The sequence below is a fragment of the Bos javanicus genome, chromosome 7 (assembly GCF_032452875.1).
Source record: "Bos javanicus breed banteng chromosome 7, ARS-OSU_banteng_1.0, whole genome shotgun sequence".
Lineage (NCBI taxonomy): Eukaryota > Metazoa > Chordata > Mammalia > Artiodactyla > Bovidae > Bos > Bos javanicus.
Genome location: NC_083874.1, coordinates 37,806,655 through 37,826,441, shown reverse-complemented (window position 1 = coordinate 37,826,441; position 19,787 = coordinate 37,806,655). Strand labels below are relative to the sequence as shown.

The window sequence follows — 19,787 nt, the reverse complement described above, 5'->3', positions numbered from 1 at the left end:
CTACTCAAGTCTCGGCTTTTTGTAACTTCCCAGAGAGGGTGCCCCACACAGGAGACTGCAGCCTTCTGATCCCGGAAGTGAACTCCTAAACCCACCCCTTCTATCCCTCCCTGTGCCCGTTTCCAATTTGCTCCTGTGCTGGTCCTCGCCCGCCCCACCCCTGCCCCCCAGACCTGTGAGATAGAGCCAGACCATGGAAAATGGAATTCAGTCACACACATGGGAAAAAAAGGTTATGAAAATGAAAAGTAAATAAATATGGATGTTGAGGACCTAATTCTGATAAGCGGATTTTCAAAATTAGCCATTTGCAAAGAGTAGATTAAACGCATTTAATGTGGTGGGTGGAAGGAAGTCGATTAAGAGGAACAGCAAACCCCGTTTCAGCAGATTCCAGGGAGAAGGCATCACAGGCCCCCATTGCAGTGAGCTTGTTTGCTGGGATAAACGCTGAATGCCTTTTAAGAGCACTAATTTGCCGTTGTCGTGCTGGTAAACAGGCCTCCTGGAAGGGGCCACTCTGCCTTCTGTACACAAGGCGGACAGGCAGGACAGGGAGGAGACTGCTGGGGACCAGCTCCGGGGGCGTGAGGGGACCTCTCCATCTGTGGGGATGCAGGAACATGCCAAGGACAAAGGAAAGACACTGGCTTCCCCATCACCTTCCCCAACCCCCCCTCCGCCCTCCCCCCCATCCCCCCCTTCTCTGCACTGAGAATTCTGATCCCAGAATACCTTGCAGCTCCTTCCATGGCAACAGTCATCCTCCCTCCCCATGCTGCCTCTGCCTCCTTCCTTCCTGCTCCTTCTCCCTGCAGCCCACTCCCGTCCCCAGAGCCAGGCCCCCAGAGGGGGGTTGGCACACCCCTTGGGCAGATGGCCAGTCCATCCATCCTCCAAGGAGGGGCGACCAGGCTTTCACGAGTGCAGACACCAAGCCCCACCGAGGCCAAACCCCAAAATGACCAGGCTCTGTTCTTCCCCGGGGCACCACATGGATTCAAGGATCTCTGAAAAGAGCCGCTCTTAAAAGCTCTGGCTGAATCTAAGGTTTGAGAAAACAGAGGAGAGGAGGGATATTCTCTACTGTCAGTCCATGGCAGGAAAGCAGGAGAAGCCAGTGATCCAAACAAACACATCCTGATGTCTTCTAATGGGATCCCAGTGCCCGGACTTGGGAACAGTTTTAACTCCCTTATAGGATCTGAGGCCACAAGCTGCCATATGGGCTGTCACAGAGTAAGGGCACAGAGAGCACCCCTCTAGCACCATGCTGGCTGGAGCGTGCCCTTACCCCATTCACGTCTCCTGGCGAGGATGAGCTTCCCACAGCCCTTGGAATAATCTCATCGACCCTGCAAGGTCTGCCTGCTGCAGACCTCTCTAACCCCTCCCCCGCTGCCCCTCCCTCAGATGCTCCTGCCCCATCAGCCATCTTTGTTGCCTTAGCTCGCCATGCCCATTCCTGCCCTCCCGCCTTTGCAATTGCCGTGCTCTCTGCCTGGAAGGCTCAGCCACCATTTATACCAGGCCAGTAACTTGGCATTCAGGTCTCCACACAAATGCTGGGCTTCCAGGGAGGCAACCCCCAACCTCCAGACTGTCCCTCTTTATCAGCAACCCCTTTTTCTTGCCTTCACAATGGTTATCGGTATTTTCAGTCACTTAGTTTCATTGATTTATTCGTAAGCTGATCACCTACATCCTTACTGTGTGCAAACAGGGACTTGCCTGTCTGGGAGAGCACTGAGCCCACACTGAGAATGGACTTGCCCGGGATCACACAGCCGGAAGTGCTGACAAGGAGACTGGAAGGTTCGTGTGTGTCTGACTCAGAGCCATTCCCACTCCTGACAAATCCCACCCCCAGGACCTGGGGATGGGGACAAGCCAGGGACAGGCTCTCATCTGTGATGGCTCCCATCTGAGTTGCTCTCGGGAAGCCACAAGGCAAGATGCTGTCCATCCCTTTGGAACCAGGGCTTGGGGAGGCTGAAGAGAAGGTGGGTTCTGCTTCTCTGCCATTTCACGGATGGGGCAACTGGAGCAGGGGTGTGAAATTCTTGGCCAAATCCCCATGGCTTTTAAGTAGCAAAGACGGGGCTCAAACCCAGGCAGTCTAGGGTGGGGAGGAGGGAGTTAAGAGGGAGTCCTGAACCCAGAAGCATGACATTTCAGTCTAGGGTAGTGGGTGACTCTCAAATATTTTGAATCAAGACAATCTCTGGAGGTGTCGCTTGAAAGGTCAGTTTGATAGCACTGCCCTAGTGATTCTCACTCGGCAGGACTGAGGTGGAGCCCTGGAACCTGCATGTTGAACAAGCCACCCCCAGGTAACTGATACAGGCAGCACAGGGACTTCCACCCTTTGATGGGAGAGTGTCCTGGCCAGAGACCAGAGGAACCACCACTGTGATGGTCCCTGCAAAACTACCATCTCCTCCCCTCTCCCCTGCCTGGTCCCAAGCCCCCACCCCCGCATCCTCTCCAAAATGAGACTATGAGGCCTGATCGATGCCATGGCAGCCTTGCTGCTGTCAGCTGATGGATCTGAAAGTCAGGCGTGTAGCTAGCTTCCTGTGAGATGCATGGGGGAGTTGGCCAGAGGAAGGGAAGGGAAGGCTCTGGATCCTTTCCTTCTCCCTCATTCCTGTGCCTGGCCCAACCCCAAGTCCACCTGGGTGACATGGGCTCCATCAACAGGGACATGCCCAGAGGCAAAGGGGCAACCTGGCATCAAGGGACAGGGCTGTCTCCCTTGGGCTGGGCTCAAGGGAGAGGGGCCCCTCAGGAGGCAGTGTGCTGACCCCAAGGACCCCTGAGGTCTCTGTGAGGAAGGCAACCTCTGGCCCTTTTGCCTCCATGCCCTGTTCCAGCCAAGGTGGTGTGAGGTGGGCCCAGCAGGTGAATAAGCCAGGCAGTTTCGTCTTTGCTGTCATGACCCCAGGAAAGAATGCTGTGTTCTGTGTGGCCCCAAGGCTGTTTCTGGAGAAGGGCCTGCGGTGGGGAGGGCAGTTGTGGCTGCAGCCACCCTGCTCCATCCAGAAGTATAGACACTTGTCTACATGGTACGATATAACTCATCTTACTGCCCAGGGGTCACATTTCTCGCAAGACCCGAGCTGGGGTGTTTGGAACTGAGAAGCAGTAGCCTCGGGCCAGGCTCTAGGTCAAGTGCTGGACAGGCTTGTCTGCTCTGCCCAAAGTTCTAGAGCAACAGTTTCTAGAACTGTCCCCAACTCACAGACACAGAAACAGAGAGGCCACCAAGCTGGATGACCTAGAGCCCGAGTCACACTCCTTCCCACCTCCCGGGCTGGTGAGAGTGAGGACAGGAAGCTGCACACTGCAGGCTTGGGTTCTATGGAAGAGCCACGTGCCGGCTCCACATCGGGTACTGGTTGGAGCAGCGCTGAGAGCCAGCTGGGACACCTGGCTGTGCGAGCCGCTTGCTTCCACCCCAGACAGCATGCAGCTGCTGCGGGTCCCCAAGGCCCCTGGCTCCTCTGTCCTGGCTGCTCTGGCCTCCTTGGGCCTCCAGGACACTCTGGACCTGCTCTGGCCGCAGCTCTGAAGCATCAGTGCCTGGTCTTTGGGGTTATTCATTATCTTGGCTGTCACCTTGGTCTCAGAGAGGATTTGTCACAAATCTGACCTGAAGTCTTCTGTAAGCTAAGGAAATCTCTGTCTCCCCATGGAGGGTGGCCCTCCTAGTTCAACAGAAAGACCCAGACAGGAGCCCAAGCCCATCCCAGACAGAACCAATCCTCTCTCTCAGCCTCAGTTTCTTTCTTTATTAGAAACAACAAAGGGGTGATGCTTTCTGCCTGCCTCACAGAGGATTCTCAATGTAACTTAGCTGGGGAAGTGGCGGCTTCGCTGGGAGCCCTCAGAGCCTCCCAGGCCACGAAGTTCTCCCCCTCCTGTAGGCGTGGACTCAGCTCCCGCCCCCTCTTGAACCCTTTGTCTCCTAATGACTGATACTTCAAAATTAGTCTGTGGTTCTGAACAAGAGCAAAAATCATTCGAATTTATCATCAGGGACTTGCTTTCATCTATATTTGCCAATCCCCGGGCTCGGGTCTCCACAGTTCATTATTTGTGTTTTTCCTTTGCTGCTGACGAGCTGTTTCCTGAATCCAGTTGCCCGTGTTCGAAGGAAGCTTGGGCCTCCCACACGATGCTCAAACTGGCCTTCTCTGGCTCACAAGTGAGGGGGGAGGGGAGCTGAGATTCCAGATGGCTTCAGGAGCCACTGGTGGGATGGAGGAGCAGGGAGAGACAGGGGAGAGGGAGCGTTTGAGAACTGAGGTAAACAAATTCGAGGCCAATTACCCGTGGCAACCTTGCCCCCCAAGGAGGGGAGATGGCTGGAAAAATAAGAAGATAATATCGACCCAACCATGAGATGGTGAAAGCCGGTACCCAGCTGGGAACTTGCTGCCACCCCTCCCCGAACTCCGAGGGAATGGGGGCAAGGGGTGAGAGAAAATTCCACAATCCAACAGGACAGGGAGGTTGGCAGGAGAGACTGTGAAGCTAACAAGTACAAAAAAAAAAAAAAAAACAGTCAGCAGGGAGGAAGTCTGTGAGGAGGCAAGAGGAGAGAGAGATGGAGAGTGAGAGCCACCGCCTCGAGCAGAGATACTGTCCACCCCTCGCTGGCCACCCCTTGCCCCTACCTGCAGCACCTGCTGGGTAATGAGGGCCCAGGTCTGTTTCAGACGCAGGGCGATCCCTTCCTGTGAGAACATCTTTTTGTCCTTGAGCGGGTGATGATAGATGGAGAAACCGGCTCCAAGTAGGGAGGTAAGCAGCCAAGGGTCACCTGGAGAATTAATGTCATAACTGAGAATAACAAGTAGGCCTCCTATTTACTAGATAAAATAGTGCTGGGGGATGTGCTGAGAGAGACAGGAAAATAGAATATGAAGTCATTTTCTTATTTCTTGGCAAATGTCGTTGATGCTGGTATTTCGCCCCCCTCCTCCCCCCAAGAGGCTGGAGCTGCCCCTGTCTTTTTCTCATCCACGCACGGATGCTGAGACCCTGTCCCTTGAGTTTCATGTCCTCCCACCTGCTTGGGGAGTTTCTCAGAGCAGGATCCAGGGATAAGCAGAGAATCACCAGGTGGTGGAGGTGAGGGGCGGCATAACCACTGAATTCCCTCTGGGGCCACCCAAAAAGGTCAGAAGGGTACCCGGGAGTCAGGGCTCACTGCTAGCACTCCCTGTGAGAGAGTCCAGGAGCTCAGGACAGAGGAAGAGGTGGCGGTTCAAACCCCAGCTCTGCCCATGCTAGGGCTCTGTGCTGTGCTTAGTCGCTCGGTCGTATCCGACTCTTTGCGACCCCATGGACTGTGGCCCATCAGGCTCCTATGTCCACAGGATTCTCCAGGCAAGAACACTGGAGTAGGTTGCCATTCCCTTCTCTTGGGATCTTCTCAACCCAGGGATCAAACCCAGGTCGCCCTCATTGCAGGCAGATTCTTTACCATCTGAGCCACTTTTACAGGGAAGCTTCTCTGTAAAATGAGGCTACTCTCAAAAGGCTATTATGAACATTAAATGTGACAAACACACCCAAGCGCCTTGGATGTGGTACAAGTGACTGGATGACCAGGCTGTGTGAGGGAAACATCGTTATCACACTCAACAGTTAAACTGTGAGGGTTCTCAGGGCATCTTATGTGAGAACTTTTAAGAGCTATGAAATTAATTGGAGGGTGTTAACTGTAAAAATAAAGTAACAGAGGAAAATTATCTCTAAAGTATCAGAACAAAGCAATTAGCTAGAAAGGAAATGGTACACAGGGAAAGGAAGATGCATGCAAATAGCTGTAGCATTGGGACCCAGGAGAGCACAACCCATCGGTCAAGACACCTGAGCCTCTGGGGCCTGGGGAGCTGTATGAGGCAACCGGGAAGTGAGAAAACGAGGCCAGTGAGCAAACGAGGGCCACACAGCTGAGACCAGATCATAAGCAGCGGGGCAAAGGGGAGGTAAGTGACAACTGGATATGATTCTAGAGACAGAACTGAGCTGACCGATCCATGCTACATTCACTGGCTGCATGGCCTTGAGTATGTCACTGAAGGAGACTGGATGAACTCTGATATTCTTTCCAGGTCCTTAGGAGTCTTACTTACTAGGAGGCTAAGTGCTGTGGAATATTAAGAGTGAGAGAGAGAAGACAGGCTGGACCAGGAGAGGTGGGAATTGGGAATAAAATAGAACAAGGCTGGAATCCCTCTCTGGGTATGTGACCTTGGGCAAGTGCCTCTACCTTAGTGTCAAACCAGAAGAAGAATTTCTGCAGAAACTGTTGAGAGGGGTAAGTTGGGTGAAGCATGTGAATGCAGGCTTATGAGCTAGTGTTCTGCTTGCTTCCTAGCCAGATCAGCCCTGTTCTGGGCTCCCTGCTCTCTGTGAGACTTGGATATGATTGACACCTTCCCCACCTCCCTTGGTCCCTTTGGGTGGGCCAAGACAATCAGCATGTCCCATCCTTCTAGTCACAGTGATTGGTTTAGGGAGAGGGCAGGTGACCTGAGCCAGACCAGTCAAAGAATCTCAGGACTTTTGTGGGAATAAGTGTGAGTTGCTTGGTCCTTTCTGACTCTTTGTGATCCCATGGACTGTAACCCACCAGACTCCTCTGTCCCTGGGATTCTCCAGGCAAGAATACTGGAGTAGATTGCCATTTCCTTCTCCGGGGGATCTTCCTGACCCAGTGATCTAAGCCGGGTCTCCTGAATTGCAGGCAGATTCTTTACCATCTCAGCCAAATGCCTGGCCACAAACAAGCTTTCCCCCCACCCCATATTCAAAACAGGAAGCTTATGGTCTCAGGAACTACTGAATGTTCTCACAGGGAGTCCTGGATCCCCCTATTCCTGAAGATAGACTGCCACATGAGCCAACATATTCCCTTGTTTGCTGAAGCCAACTTGAGAGAAGCCTAGCTTTTTCTCAGTCGCTACGAAATAAAGCCTCTTCCATCCCACCCAATCACCAGCTCATTTAAAATTGAGAGTCCCTTCTCATAAGTGCCCCCGCCTGGCTCCAGGGTAGGAATTTCCATCTCTAGCAAGCTCCATCACCCCAGCAGCAGCAGGCACTGGGTTGTCACGTGTGGCCCGGCTCTGCTGCTCCATCTACCGAGAAGCTGCACACATTCACCTTGCTATTAAGTATTGCCAGGAGCCAGCCTCCTCTTAGCTCTGGGCCCTGATGCAGCCGGGCTCAGAGCTGCATTAAATAAAGACTGCAGCCCTGAAACTGTTCAAATGGATCTACATCAACGAGGACATCGAGGGCATGCCTTTAAATAGATTATCACCAAGAGTCAGCCAGGGCAGGCAAAGTTTGCCTTCAGATCATCCTCCCCTCGTTCCTGCATCCCTCCTCTGTCTACTTTTAGCGGACTTTGCCCCATATCCCGTCAGAAATTAATTCACACTGTAGTGGCTTAATGTGTTACTCCTCTAGATTTCAGAGAGGAACAGCACACAGGAGTGGGCAGTGTTTAACCTAAAGGATGGGTTTGGTGATGATGGCGTTTTAGACATCTTAAAATCACAACTGAATCATGACTGGGGATGGAGGAATTTCTATAGCCTCCTAGATCCCCACCACCCAGCCCCCGCTGTCTCCATGATTTCTTTCTCTGACCATGAACCTTACTTCCTTTCCCTTCTCCCTGGGAGACTGTGCCTCAGAGTTCATTCCGTGCAGAGTCCAGGTCGGGTTTGTATGCACCCTTCACAGGGAGGACAGAAGCAGGAACAGGGAAGCTTGGATCTTGAGGGCAGGGGTGCCTTGGTGCCTGTGATCAGATTTTCTGCTTGGCCACGGGTGGCATTCATCATTGGCTGCTGGACTTTGAAGGAGGACCTCCGGGGGGAGAGGCTGGTTCCCAGGAAGTTGGGGCTTTCCTAGGGTGAGGTTTCTACAACCCCATTGCATGGTCAGGAGCCTCCCCACCACCACTACCCCGGTCTCCACCTTGGGAGCCAGCCTCCCCACCCAGTGGGCACTCAAAGCTTAGTTTACCATCCTTGCTGAGTGCTAGCTAGCTAGCTAAGTCACTTCGGTCATGTCCGACTCTGTGCGACCCCATAGACCGCAGCCCACCAGCCTCCCCCGTCCCTGGGATTCTCCAGGCAAGAACATTGGAGTGGGTTGCCATTTCCTTCTCCAATGCATGAAAGTGAAAAGTGAAAGTGAAGTCGCTCAGTCGTGTCCGACCCTCAGTGACCCCATGGACTGCAGCCTTCCAGGCTCCTCGGTCCATGGGATTTTCCAGGCAAGAGTACTGGAGTGGCGTGCCATTGCCTTCTCCATGCTGAGTGCTAGGCACTCCCTAATGGTCTCAGGTGCATTGTCTCTTTTAATCCTCAAAACTAGCCTATGAAATTGGTACTATTTTAATCTCCATTTTACAGATAGGTAAGGTGAAGACCAGAGAGGTCAAGTAGCCTGGCCAAGGTCACCCAACCAGAGAGACATATAGCCAGGATTCAAACCCAGGGAGGCTGGCTCCAGACCCCAAAGCCTTGACCTCCACACCATACTCCTTCCGGTTAAGTCCTGTATTTACATCCTGCGGCATCTGTTGGCTGTTGTTAATTGCCTCCCATATGCCAGGCATGGTGTGAAGCAGGTTACAGTCCATTTTATTTTCTCTTCATAACCGCCCTACAAGTTAAGCCCATGGGTCCCATTTCATAGACAAGGACACTAGAGTGAGAGAAGAGATGTTACTGACCTCAGATTGCTCAGCTCATCAGTGGCCATGCTGGAATTCAAACTTGTGTCCATCTGATTCCAACATCCATGAGCTCTGCTATTTTGGGCCCAATAACGCCTAGATTGTGACAGCCTACAAAAAAACTTTTAAACTTTTATTTCTGAATTATTACAGATTCATAGGAAGTTGCAGAAATAACATAGAGGTCTCATGTGCCTTCTCTCGTTCCCCCAGTGGTTACGTCCTACAAAGCTCCAGTGCAACACCCAGACCAGGAAACTGGCACTGGCACAGTGTGTGCATATCATTCTGTCATTTCATCACCTGTGGAGATTCAAGAAATCGCAGCAATCAACCTCCACAACTGTTCCATCACCACAACGATGTCCCTTGTGCTACCCTTCACTGTCACATCCACCTCTACCATCCCCAGCTCTTGGCAACCGCGAATCTGTTTGCCATCTCCACGACTGCCACATCAAGAATGTTATGTAAATGAAGTCATAGGCTATGCTGGCTCTTGAGAATAGCGTTCTTCACTCACAAGGGCCTTATTTTAAAATAAGTATTTATTGAGTACCTACTACCTAGCAGGCAGGTGTTACCCCTTTAGGAATATATATCACACGGGAGTCTTCTGGTTGAAAGTGACATAAGCCACCTCAAATTGTAAAAGAGAATGTACTGGTATCAGGAAGGGAAAAGCCCAGAGGGAGGGCTGGCGTCAGGTCCAGCTGGATCTAGAAGCTTGTCAGGACTTCTTTCATTCTCCATCCTTGACTCTGCTCCCCTTGGTGTTGTTTTCTCTAGAAGGCTGGCTCTTACTGCTTGGCAGCTGCCCATCACTCACTCCCACATCCTGCTCAATCGCAGACCCAGGAGAAAAGTTCTAGCAAGTGTTCTGACCCTGATTGGCCCAGCTTGGTGCCCACATGGTGCTGAAACCTATCACTGGTATGAGAAGGCAGAGGCTGTTTGCAGTGCTCTGATTGGCTAATTTTTGGCCATGTGGCCTCTCCTGGGGCCAAGCCTGATGTCAACCTAGCCCAAATCCCAGGAACTGTGGCCAGGGCTTTAAGGAGAAGTTGGGGTGCCATAGCTGGAGGAAAGGGGGACTAGGTGCTGAGACTATGGGATACCTGATGGTATTACACTGCCTCAGCTCACCTTGTTCGTTTTTCAAAAAATACGAAGAAAGTTAGACTTGGAAAGTCCTGCTCACATTCAGAGCTCTAGGTCCTGGGAATAGCCCTGCTGGGATCTGAATTGCAGATGGCAATGCCCACCCTCCCCTCACGTCTAAGCTCAGATGCAGAAATGGAAGGGCTCTGGCATGAAACACAGCTGGGCTCACACAGGCCTTTTAGTTCCTGCTGGGTCTGGCTGTGGCCCACCCTCTCGGGGACTCAGCATGTGGACCACATGACCCTGGGGAGATCCTCCAGGGGAGGCTGGCCCTGAAGTGGAGCCCCCGCTTCCAGCATGCAGGCAGGCATGGAACTGCTCATGGTCCTGTCCCCACGCATGCATACCCTGGCACCTGCCACACGCGTGGGCTGCCACGTGGCACAGGGAGAGCCAGGAAGAGCCGACTGCGTCCCACAGTGAGGATAGGCAGATGGAGCGAATGACTCAGCACGGAGGCCAGATGCGGCCAGATGAGAAGAATAAACACGACTGCTGGAGGCCAAACCCGCCACAGCCCCCTTGCAGAGTCGGGCGGGAATAATGTGGACCCGGGCGGTGACAGACGAGGACGGGGACGGGGGAGATGGATGGCCCCATCAGCTCAGCAGAGTGAGGAGAGTCAGACAGATGGTCTCGTTAAAGAAACCAGCCCGCATGAGGGAGCAGGGCTCCACGCTGGAGCGGGGGCACCCAAGGCAGACTCTCTGCTGGTGAGGGCTGCTCGCGGCCTGGGTCGTCTGACTCAGAAGCACTGATCACAACAGGTGGGCTGTGAAGCCCTTGACCTGGTGTCCCATCCAAGGAAAGCCCCCACCTCTCCAACTCCTACTTGCTGGCCACACTATTTGTTGAGCACATGCTACTCAGACACCATACCGGGCAATCTAGGTGCATCCCCTCTATGCTGCCTTTCTGTCCACTCAACTCTTTCTCCCAGGGTCCCCACACTCTGACTCTTCCTCAGCAGTCACCTCCTCCCAGAGGCCCTCCCTGACCAGCCTATCTGAAGTGGCCCCATCATGCTCTCACCTGGGACACGGTTTCAGCTCCATCATAGCCTCATCGCTATCTGAACTCATTCTGTCCATGTACTCCCTGGCTTGTCCTCCACTGAAACAGGAAGTCCTCCAGGACAGGGGCCAAGGCCGTCTTGTTCTTGGCTGGGTCCCAGATGGTAGAATGGCGCCTGGTGCATAATAGATGCCTGATCAGTGCATGTGGACTACAACTTCCCAGCCCAGAGCGGGCCCTGCTCCATCCTCTCTTGTCCCTGCTTCCTCTTCTTCCTTAGCACTGCCCCCGCCCCTCATTTCATGTGCTTGTCTACATTCTCTGTGTCTCCCTGCCTAGAACAGCATCTTCATGTGAGAGGCAATTTTTGTCTGTGTCCCAGTGCTCTGTTGTTTCAATGAGTAGTCCTGAGGGAGCTAAGAATGAGAGGAAGGAGCTTGCCATGGTCTCAGAGAGGGTGAGGGCCAGGGCAGGGCCAGAACTGGGCTGTCCCCGAGTCTGGCTGCACCGCCGCGCCTCCATCTCCAGCACTTTCCCGAACTCTGCTCCTCCTGGCCACTGGTGGGAGGAGCCCAGGCCCCAAAATTACCACCTGCCCCGTGTGGTAGCTGAACAGTGGTCACCAAAGATAGCCAAGTCCTAATTCCTGGAACCTGTGAAAATATGACCTTGCATAGCAAAAGGGATTTTGCAGGTGTGATTAAGTTCTGGACCTTGAGATGGGGAGGATGTCTTGGATTATCCAGGTGGACCTTGAATGCAATCACAAGTGACCTCATAAGAGGGAGGAACAGGGAGATTAGACACAGAAGTAGGAGATGTAACAACAGAAGAAGTTGGAGTGATGGGAGGAAGGGGCCATAAGCCGAGGAGGCAGGCACCCCAGAAGCGAGAAGAGGCAAGCCAATGGATTCTCCCCTGAAGCCTCCACAGGAGTCAGCCCTGCCCACTCCTTTCCTTAACTTTGAGGCTGATTTCAGATTTCTAGCCTCCAGAATTATGTAAGAATAAATTTGTGTCATTTCAAAAGTCACCAAAATGCAGTTTCAGATTACCAAGATGAATGACTTCACAGGATCAGTTTCACAACAATGTGAATATACTTTTCACAACCGGACTGTACATTTTATAATGGTTAAAATGATCACTTTCGAATTATATGTTTTTTTTCAAAGTCACCAAGTTTGTGGTGATTTGTGACAGCAGCTATGGGAAATGAATTCAGCCAGCCTGCAGCTGGGCAGTCTCGGGGACATGGAGCTGGCGTGTGTCTCAGGAAGGCCAATTCTGCCCACGCCCCAGGGAGGAGCCTCCGGCTGGGACAGCTTGGTGCCACTGGCTAGCTTGCCAGAAAGAGAATGAGAGCCACCAGAGTTAGTGTTTACTGAGCCCTTCATGTGAGCCGAGTGCCGTATGCACCCCTAACTTCCTCCCATCAACATCCCTGTGAAGGAGTTTGCATGTAATCCCCAACTGCTCCACCAGGAAGCAGAGGCTCAGAGAGGTGAGATGACTTGCCCAAGGTCACACACCAATCAAACACCATTTCCTGCCTCACTCCAGGCTGATTCAGCCAGAGTCTCATAGCTGCTGTCACAGCCATTCAAACGGCCCGATGCTATTCTCCAGCAGCTTTTAAGAGAGCCCTAGTATTGCCTTCTTCCTCTCTGTCTGTAACCAGACATTCTCTTCAAGTTAATCACAGACCCGAGAGTCTCACTCTGTCCCAGTACACCCACGAGGATATGAGATTGCCCAGGAAAGTAAAAAAAAAGTTAGCTCATGTCTTATGCACAGTTCCCTAAGACCCCATAGCATAGCCAGAGATTATGGATTGCAAATCAGTGGCCAGTGCATGCCTGACCTGTGGAGAAACTCTGCTTGGCCTGCGCTATATCAGGTATTATTTTTAACAGAAGTCCAACATTTAACATGGAGAAGGCAATTGCACCCTACTCCAGTACTCTTGCCTGGAAAATCCTATGGGCGGAGGAGCCTGGTAGGCTGCAGTCCATGAGGTCGCTAAGAGTCGGGCACGACTGAGCGACTTCACTTTCACATTTCACTTTCATGCATTGGAGAAGGAAATGGCAACCCATTCCAGTGTTCTTGCCTGGAGAATCCCAGGGACCGGGAAGCCTGGTGGGCTGCCATCTATGGGGTCGCACAGAGTTGGACACGACTGAAGTGACTTAGCAGCAACATTTAACACCAGAATATTTCTCTTCCTAATCAGAAGTCAGGACAACATTCACTCTAGCTTTGCAGTCAGGACAGTCTGGGCTCTGCTGCGTTAACAAGCATCTTCAAGTCTCAGGAGCTTACCACACAGATGTCTATTTCTTTCTCACATGGAATGTCCTGCACAAGCATTCCAGGGGCTTTGCCGCATGTAATCAGTTAGGGACCCAGGCTGAGAGAGGCACCACCATAGTTTAGTGACATCTGAGAAGCTTGGCTTTGTCACTTGCTGCTTCAGGGGGGCAAAGAGATAGGAGGAGGGTACATGGATGTGGCACAGCCTCAGCATGCTACCCATGTCTGACTTTTGCCCACTTGTCGTTGACTGGATGTAGTCATGTTGCCCATCCACACTCCAAGGAGGCTGAGATGTACAGCCTTCTGTGAACACTGGTTTCACTGGTCCTGGTCAACACTAGTCTACCACTTTTTCTCATCTGGTAGCAATCCACTGGAGCTGAGTGAGCATTCCCCCTCTCAGGGCTGTCCTGGGTGGGAGCTCAGGATGTGCAATGCACAGCTCCAGGAGGCGCCATTCATGTGGTAGTTTTGGGGATTGCTGCTCCCTGCGGATGTGCAGTCTGTGGCAGCCTTTCCCTCCTTACAAGGACACAGGTGTTCCAGTTTGCTTCGGCACCAGGCCAATCTCTTTACTGAAGTCCCTATAGCATTCCAGTTGCATGCCTTGTCTTAGAGTCAATAAGTGGATACAAATTAAATGCAAATTGCACATCAGTATCAGTTTCCTGTAGGATAGAGTCCAAACTCCTTTGCAAGTCATTCAGAGAATTAACAAATGGCCCTCAGCTTCACTTACTCTAGCATCCCTTCCCCTTCTGCCTCACCTCTACCTCAGACTCCTCTCCAGCTGCAAAGTGTCCGTATGCTTTTGTCAGTAATTCCTGGGGGTAAGTTAGATGGGTCTTCTTGGGTGCTCCATGAAGCAAATGGGGCATGCCATAGCCTATCTCAGAGAGCCACAGTGGACACTGTGTATTAAAGACTCTGACAAGTCCTGTATGTCAAGTTTCACTTTGTTTAATCCAGTGTTGCCAGTCTGTGCCCTCTTCTCGCACAGAACCCCTGATGTCCCATGAGGAAGACTATTTGCCCAATACACTCTGCCCATATATTTGTGTCTGCACCTCATACATCATACACCTCATCCTCATACAACCTTTCCTTCAGTCGGCTTAGTGGCTCCTACTCATCCTGCAAATGCCCTTTCTGAGGATGCCCCTCATGGTCTATGAATAATTAGTTCTGAGTTGGGATGCTCAGGACTGGGATTTATATACAACAGAGCTCTGACCCCCAGGGAAACAGACCGAGCCGCCTCCTCTGTGTGGCTCAAGGGGCCTCCACTCCCTCATCCCTGGAAGGGGGACATTCTTGGCCCCTGGGACTCGCCACAGCCCAGTCTTTCCCCTTCCTGAGGGTGAGCAGGAGCCCTGGCCTTAACCACTCACAGCCATGCTCATCCCCGGAGGCTTTCAGAGGGCAGAAAGAGAAGTCTCAATAAACGCTCTTTTCAAGTAAACACTCTTTTCTGAGTCCTTGTATGTTAAAAATGCAAGAAATGCTCCCAAAGCGTTACAGAAACTGGGATAATTTCAATACTTACTTTTAATAATTCCTTCATTTATACTCATGTATCCAGCACATGTTTGCAGAGCTCCTACTATGTGTCAGGTACTGTTCTAAGAGCTGTGGAGACTTCAGCGAACAAAACTAAAGATTCTGTTTCCATAGCCACCTACATTCAAGGTGCAGTGGAGAAAAAAAAAGCATATAAAGTGTCAAGTGGCGACAAGGGCCCAGAGGGTACTGAGACAGGGAGGAGGATCTCTGCTTTCCTGTGCCCAGGGGAAGGGAGGGAGGTTCAAGGAGGCTTCTTTGATGACTTTTGAACAGAGATCCAGGAAGAGAGGGAGTGAGCACAGGGAGGTCTGTGGGGAGAACCTTCCAGATAAACAGAACAGAAATGCCAGAGGTCTGGAAGTGGGAGCTTGCCTGAAAGGAGATGGAAGCTGGAGCAGAGCAGTGGGGGGAAGGGAGCAGCTGAGACTTGGTGCTTGGTGGGGGAGGAGGATCCTAGAGGAGGGGGAGAAGCCGGGTTCTGGACGGATCCTGAGCTGACAGTGCATCCCCAGGGAGCGCGAGAGAAAGAGCACTCAAAGATGACAAGAGCGCTGAGTGGGGAGTGTCTTTTCTTCCCCATCCTGTCAGAGTGTCTCTCCATCTGTGTATCACCTGTCTGGAGGCTGAACCTGAGGCTTGTTAACTTGAGGTCCAGGCCACTGCCTCCTGCGACCTCCTTCCTTCCCTGTCAGAGAAGATGCTGATCCCTAGGGCACCCTCACGTATGGATTCTTGCCCATTTTACAGGCTAGGAAATGGCTTAGATGAGGTTCCTGGGCCCTGAGAGCATGTCTCCCACTTTGGGAATCCTGCCGAGGCCCCTGCAGGTGCCCTGTGGGGAGGGCAAGACGAAAAAAACAGTCAGACACCTAGGGAATGATTACGGGAGAGAGGAAAGATCCAGAGGGCCAGGAAGCCCTGCCCTGATGGAGACCTGAGGCTGGCGCATTGAGGAAGGCAGGGTTGGGGTGGGCTGGCCATGTCTGGGGTTTGCCCCCTCCATTCCATCCTGCCCTCCTCGGCAGAGAGGAGGCCAGAACTGGGTGGGAGTGTCTTGCACACAGAAGGATCCAGCATGTCGAGGTGAGGTGGGGACACCTCAGTCCTCTCTCTCTAGCAGGTGGTTTCAGGGAACAAGCCAGGACTCCCTTAACCTCCCAGGCCACTTTGGGGTGGTCTCTAGGGAATCTTCTGACTCTGAAAGTCTCCATCTCCTTCTAGAACAGGTACCTTTATACTCACAGGGGTGTTTATACACAGCCCCACATCATGACCCTGTGGGAGGCCTGACTGGGAAGAGATGGCCCCTCTGGATAGTGTTCAAGCCCTGACTGGCACAGTTCATGAGAGCCACACACTCTCCCCTTATTATGGTGATGCTGCAGGTAAGAAGCTGAGACCAGAGGAGCCAGGGGCTCTGGGGGTGAAAGTCTCCCTGGATTAGTTCTGCGGGCGACCCTAGCCACTCAGTGAGCGAGTGGCAGAACTATCACCCCACAGGGCTTCCATGTCCCCCCTTCCCACCAGGATCAGCCTCTCCCCTCCCCACTCTGGCCCCAAGCTCTGGTTCTAATAAGCCACGTTTGGGGCTGCACAGTGGTCCCTGGTGCTACTGCATCCCCAGGAGCTGGGCTGGTCATCCCCATGTCCCATCTGCTGCAAGGCATTACCAACCACCCCAGCCTCCCGTCCCCAAGCCCTTGCTTCATTTCAGGGAGTGGGCTAGCTTCAGACCAGGTGGACCCCAACTCCAGGGGTGCTGAGGATACCCTGAGGATGCCCCCCATGGGGCTGAGTGAGTTCTGATGGGTTCTAAGCCCTAATGTCCATTTGGAAGAGGCTCAGACCTCTCTTCTGAGGCCATTGCTCTGAGTGGGTGGGGGAGAAAGAGACTGGGACCCTCTCTGTGCTGTGGGTGTCCTTCTTGACTGCCCTGGGTCCCAGTGGAAGCCCTCCAACTCCCCCTCAGAGCACACTGCAGCCTGTGGGTAACCCTCTCAGGGACCCTGAGAAAGGCCGGGTGTGTCATTTCGGGCCTGTCTTTCTTCCCAGCTCTCAATGTCTCCTATTCATTATGCCTGAGGGCAGTTTTAGGAAAAAGGTTTTACAGCTGCTGAGAAAAGAGTAAGTAATGCAAGATGGGGGGAAAAAGCAAATTCACAGAGTCCTTTCTGCAAACGCTTGCTGAGCAGACGGGTGCTGACAGAGGCAGATAGATGACCCACAATTACCCGCCCGGATCCCCCCAGTCTCGTCCAGGCTCCCTCCCCCTAGTCTCCAAGCAATTTCAGACTTTTTGTACATCTAAAGCAGAGATTGTATACGGTTTTTCTTCCCAGCAGAGGCTGCGGCTTTCAGGTAGGGTGGGGATGGGGTGTTTATTCTCGAACAAAGGCTGTTGGAGACGAACCGGGCACAGGGCCCTCCCTTCGCAGCCTGCTCTGGCTGTCTCCCCGAAGCTGAGCCGTCATTCGCGCTGCAGAGGGGAGACTTGAAGGTGTGTATCCAGCTCAGCTTCTGCAAAGGCCTGGCATCCGGGGACAAGGTGTGGGCTGCCCCGCTGGGTTCCCACGCGCAGGTCAGCTCATAAAGCTGCACTGGGGGGAACAAGTGACATCTACGTGAGTATGGGAACTGGCCAGTGTGGCCTGTCATCAGACAGTTCCCTCACCCAGCAGGCCCCTTTGGAGTCTTCTCTCCTGGGGAGGGAAGCATTGACGGTGTCCAGTTTCAGAAAGAGGTTCCCTCATCAACCCCCAAAACAAGTTAACCAGAAACAGGATGCTCTGGGCTGTTGTGCGAGCTGCAGGCAGGCACGTGCACACAGCGGGGCAGGGGTCTGCCTCTGTAGGTGCCCCCTCTCTTTTCTCCTCGGCTTCCTGTTGATTCCTGTGGGTGGAGGAGTAGTCTGGGTATCGGCGATGGCCCAAAGCTACAGTATGGAGCAGTTCCCAAATTGAACCACCGATGGCCATCTTCAGGATTTAGGTAATGTCTGTGTACCACTTATACACTCATTTATGTTGTTCGTGTTTTTTTTTTTTTTTTTTAACAACAGGTAATACATTGCCCCTGGTTCCAAACACAAAGCCAGGCTAAAGGTGGAGGGAAGTCTCTCTCCCACCTCTGGCCCTGCCACCCAGTTCCCCACCTCCTCCACCAACCACAAAAGACAGTATGTTTACTATTAGCATTTTTCTATCCTTTCAGAGTATCTTCATGGAAGCATAACCCATATGAAGATATATTCTTATTTTCCCTCTTTCTTGTGCAAAACATAACACATCCCGTAGACTGTTCTGCTTTTTGTTTTCTCACTTGATACATTGCACAGATGTTCCACTTTATACACATGAGACAGCATATGTATAAGGGTATTCACTGCACTATAGCAGCCAAAGATGGAAAGCAACTCAGGGTCCATCAAAAGGGGTTAGGCTCAATGAGCTACAGCTTGTCTACAATGGAACACTCTTCTGCAAAAAAAAATTTTAAAGGAGGTGGGGGAAGATGAGGAAGATGTTCTAATTAGGAAAGATCTCTAATCTCTAGGCTATATTAATTGAATAGGATAGGAGTAGGATAAATTCCCAAAAGTAGGATTGGTGGGTCAAAGGATATATGCATTTTTAATTATTATTATTATTATTTGTTGTTCAGTTGCTCAGCCATGTCCGACTCTGCGATCCCATGGACTGCAGCATACCAGGCTTCCCTGTCCTTCACCATCTCCCAGAGTTTGCTCAAACTCGTCCATTGAGTCAGTGATGCCATCCAACCATCTCATCCTCTACTGTCCCCTTCTTCTCCTGCCTTCAATCTTTCCCAGCATCAGGATGTTTTCTAATGAGTCAGTTCTTCAAATCAGGTGGCCAAAGTATTGGAGCTTCAGCCTAGGCATCAGTCCCTCCAATGCATATTCAGGATTGTAATTATGATATCATCAAAACTTCTGTGGCTTATGGATTTCTAAGTCTTAATTTGAAAGACCTTTTCATTTACTTAATATCTTGTTTTACATCGATTTATTTTTTAAACTTAATTAGTTGTATTTGTAATAGTTTCTTTATTCTACTTTTTTTGGCTGCACTTTGCAGTATGCAGGGTCTTACTTCCCTAACAAGGGATCGAATCCACACACCCCCTGCAGTGGAAGCTCGGAGTCTTAACCACAGAACTGCCAGAGAACTCCCAATAAGTATGTATTTTTTAAGGGGTACTAGAATAAAGAAAAAAAAACTAGAAATTGAAAAAAGTGATGGACAAATCAGGGTCTTTTAATACAAATGGAGTGTGATTCAAGGTAATAGCAACATATTTTGGCTGATGTAAACAGAAAGCGTCTTTATTAAAGGATATTTGGACCCCAGAGATCCTCGAGGAGGCCCCGGCATCATGCTAAGAGGCTGGTCATTCAGGAAGAAGTCACAAGGACACCATTGCCCTTTCCCTTGTCTTTGACATCACAACCTGCCCAGCTGGGCCCTGAGTCCTGTCCCTGCTGTCTCTGGAAGCCAGATGAGGCTGCTCCTGCAGCCAGCGCTCCATTTCCCCTTCACAGACAGATTCTGGGAAGCTGGGTGGTCCCTGATGCTTTGTGACCCCGACTAGCTGGAGCGCATTTGACTGATGGGCAATCTTCCTGTTACAGAAGGCCTAGAGGGTGAATGTCTGGCATCTCAGCTTAGATGAAGGGAAGATCACTCTATAGTCAGAAAGAGAGTTCTGGTACAGGGTGGCCGAAAAGAATGATGAGCATGTACTCACAGAAGGACAGACCATGTCCCCAGAGGCACAGTGCTGCACGGGGCAAGACCAAGGGACAAGATGTGTCAGAGCTGCACAGAGGGAAGTATCTGAGGCCAACGCAGAGGTCTGCAAGCTCCAGGAGGGGGGAGAGTGGGGGAAGAGGGCCTGGGTCAGGTGGTGTGATGGGGAGGCTGGAAGGACCTTG

The 19,787-nt window shown here is 51.9% G+C and overlaps 1 long non-coding RNA gene across 1 annotated transcript; it reads left to right on the top strand.

The window, feature by feature from the left end:
• The first annotated feature begins 390 nt into the window (after nucleotides 1-390).
• LOC133251059 (uncharacterized) lies at nucleotides 391-11,097 on the top strand. The gene is made up of 3 exons (XR_009737506.1): nucleotides 391-1,050; nucleotides 1,724-1,815; nucleotides 8,987-11,097. It is a non-coding gene; the product is annotated as an uncharacterized LOC133251059 (long non-coding RNA).
• Nucleotides 11,098-19,787: the final 8,690 nt, after the last annotated feature.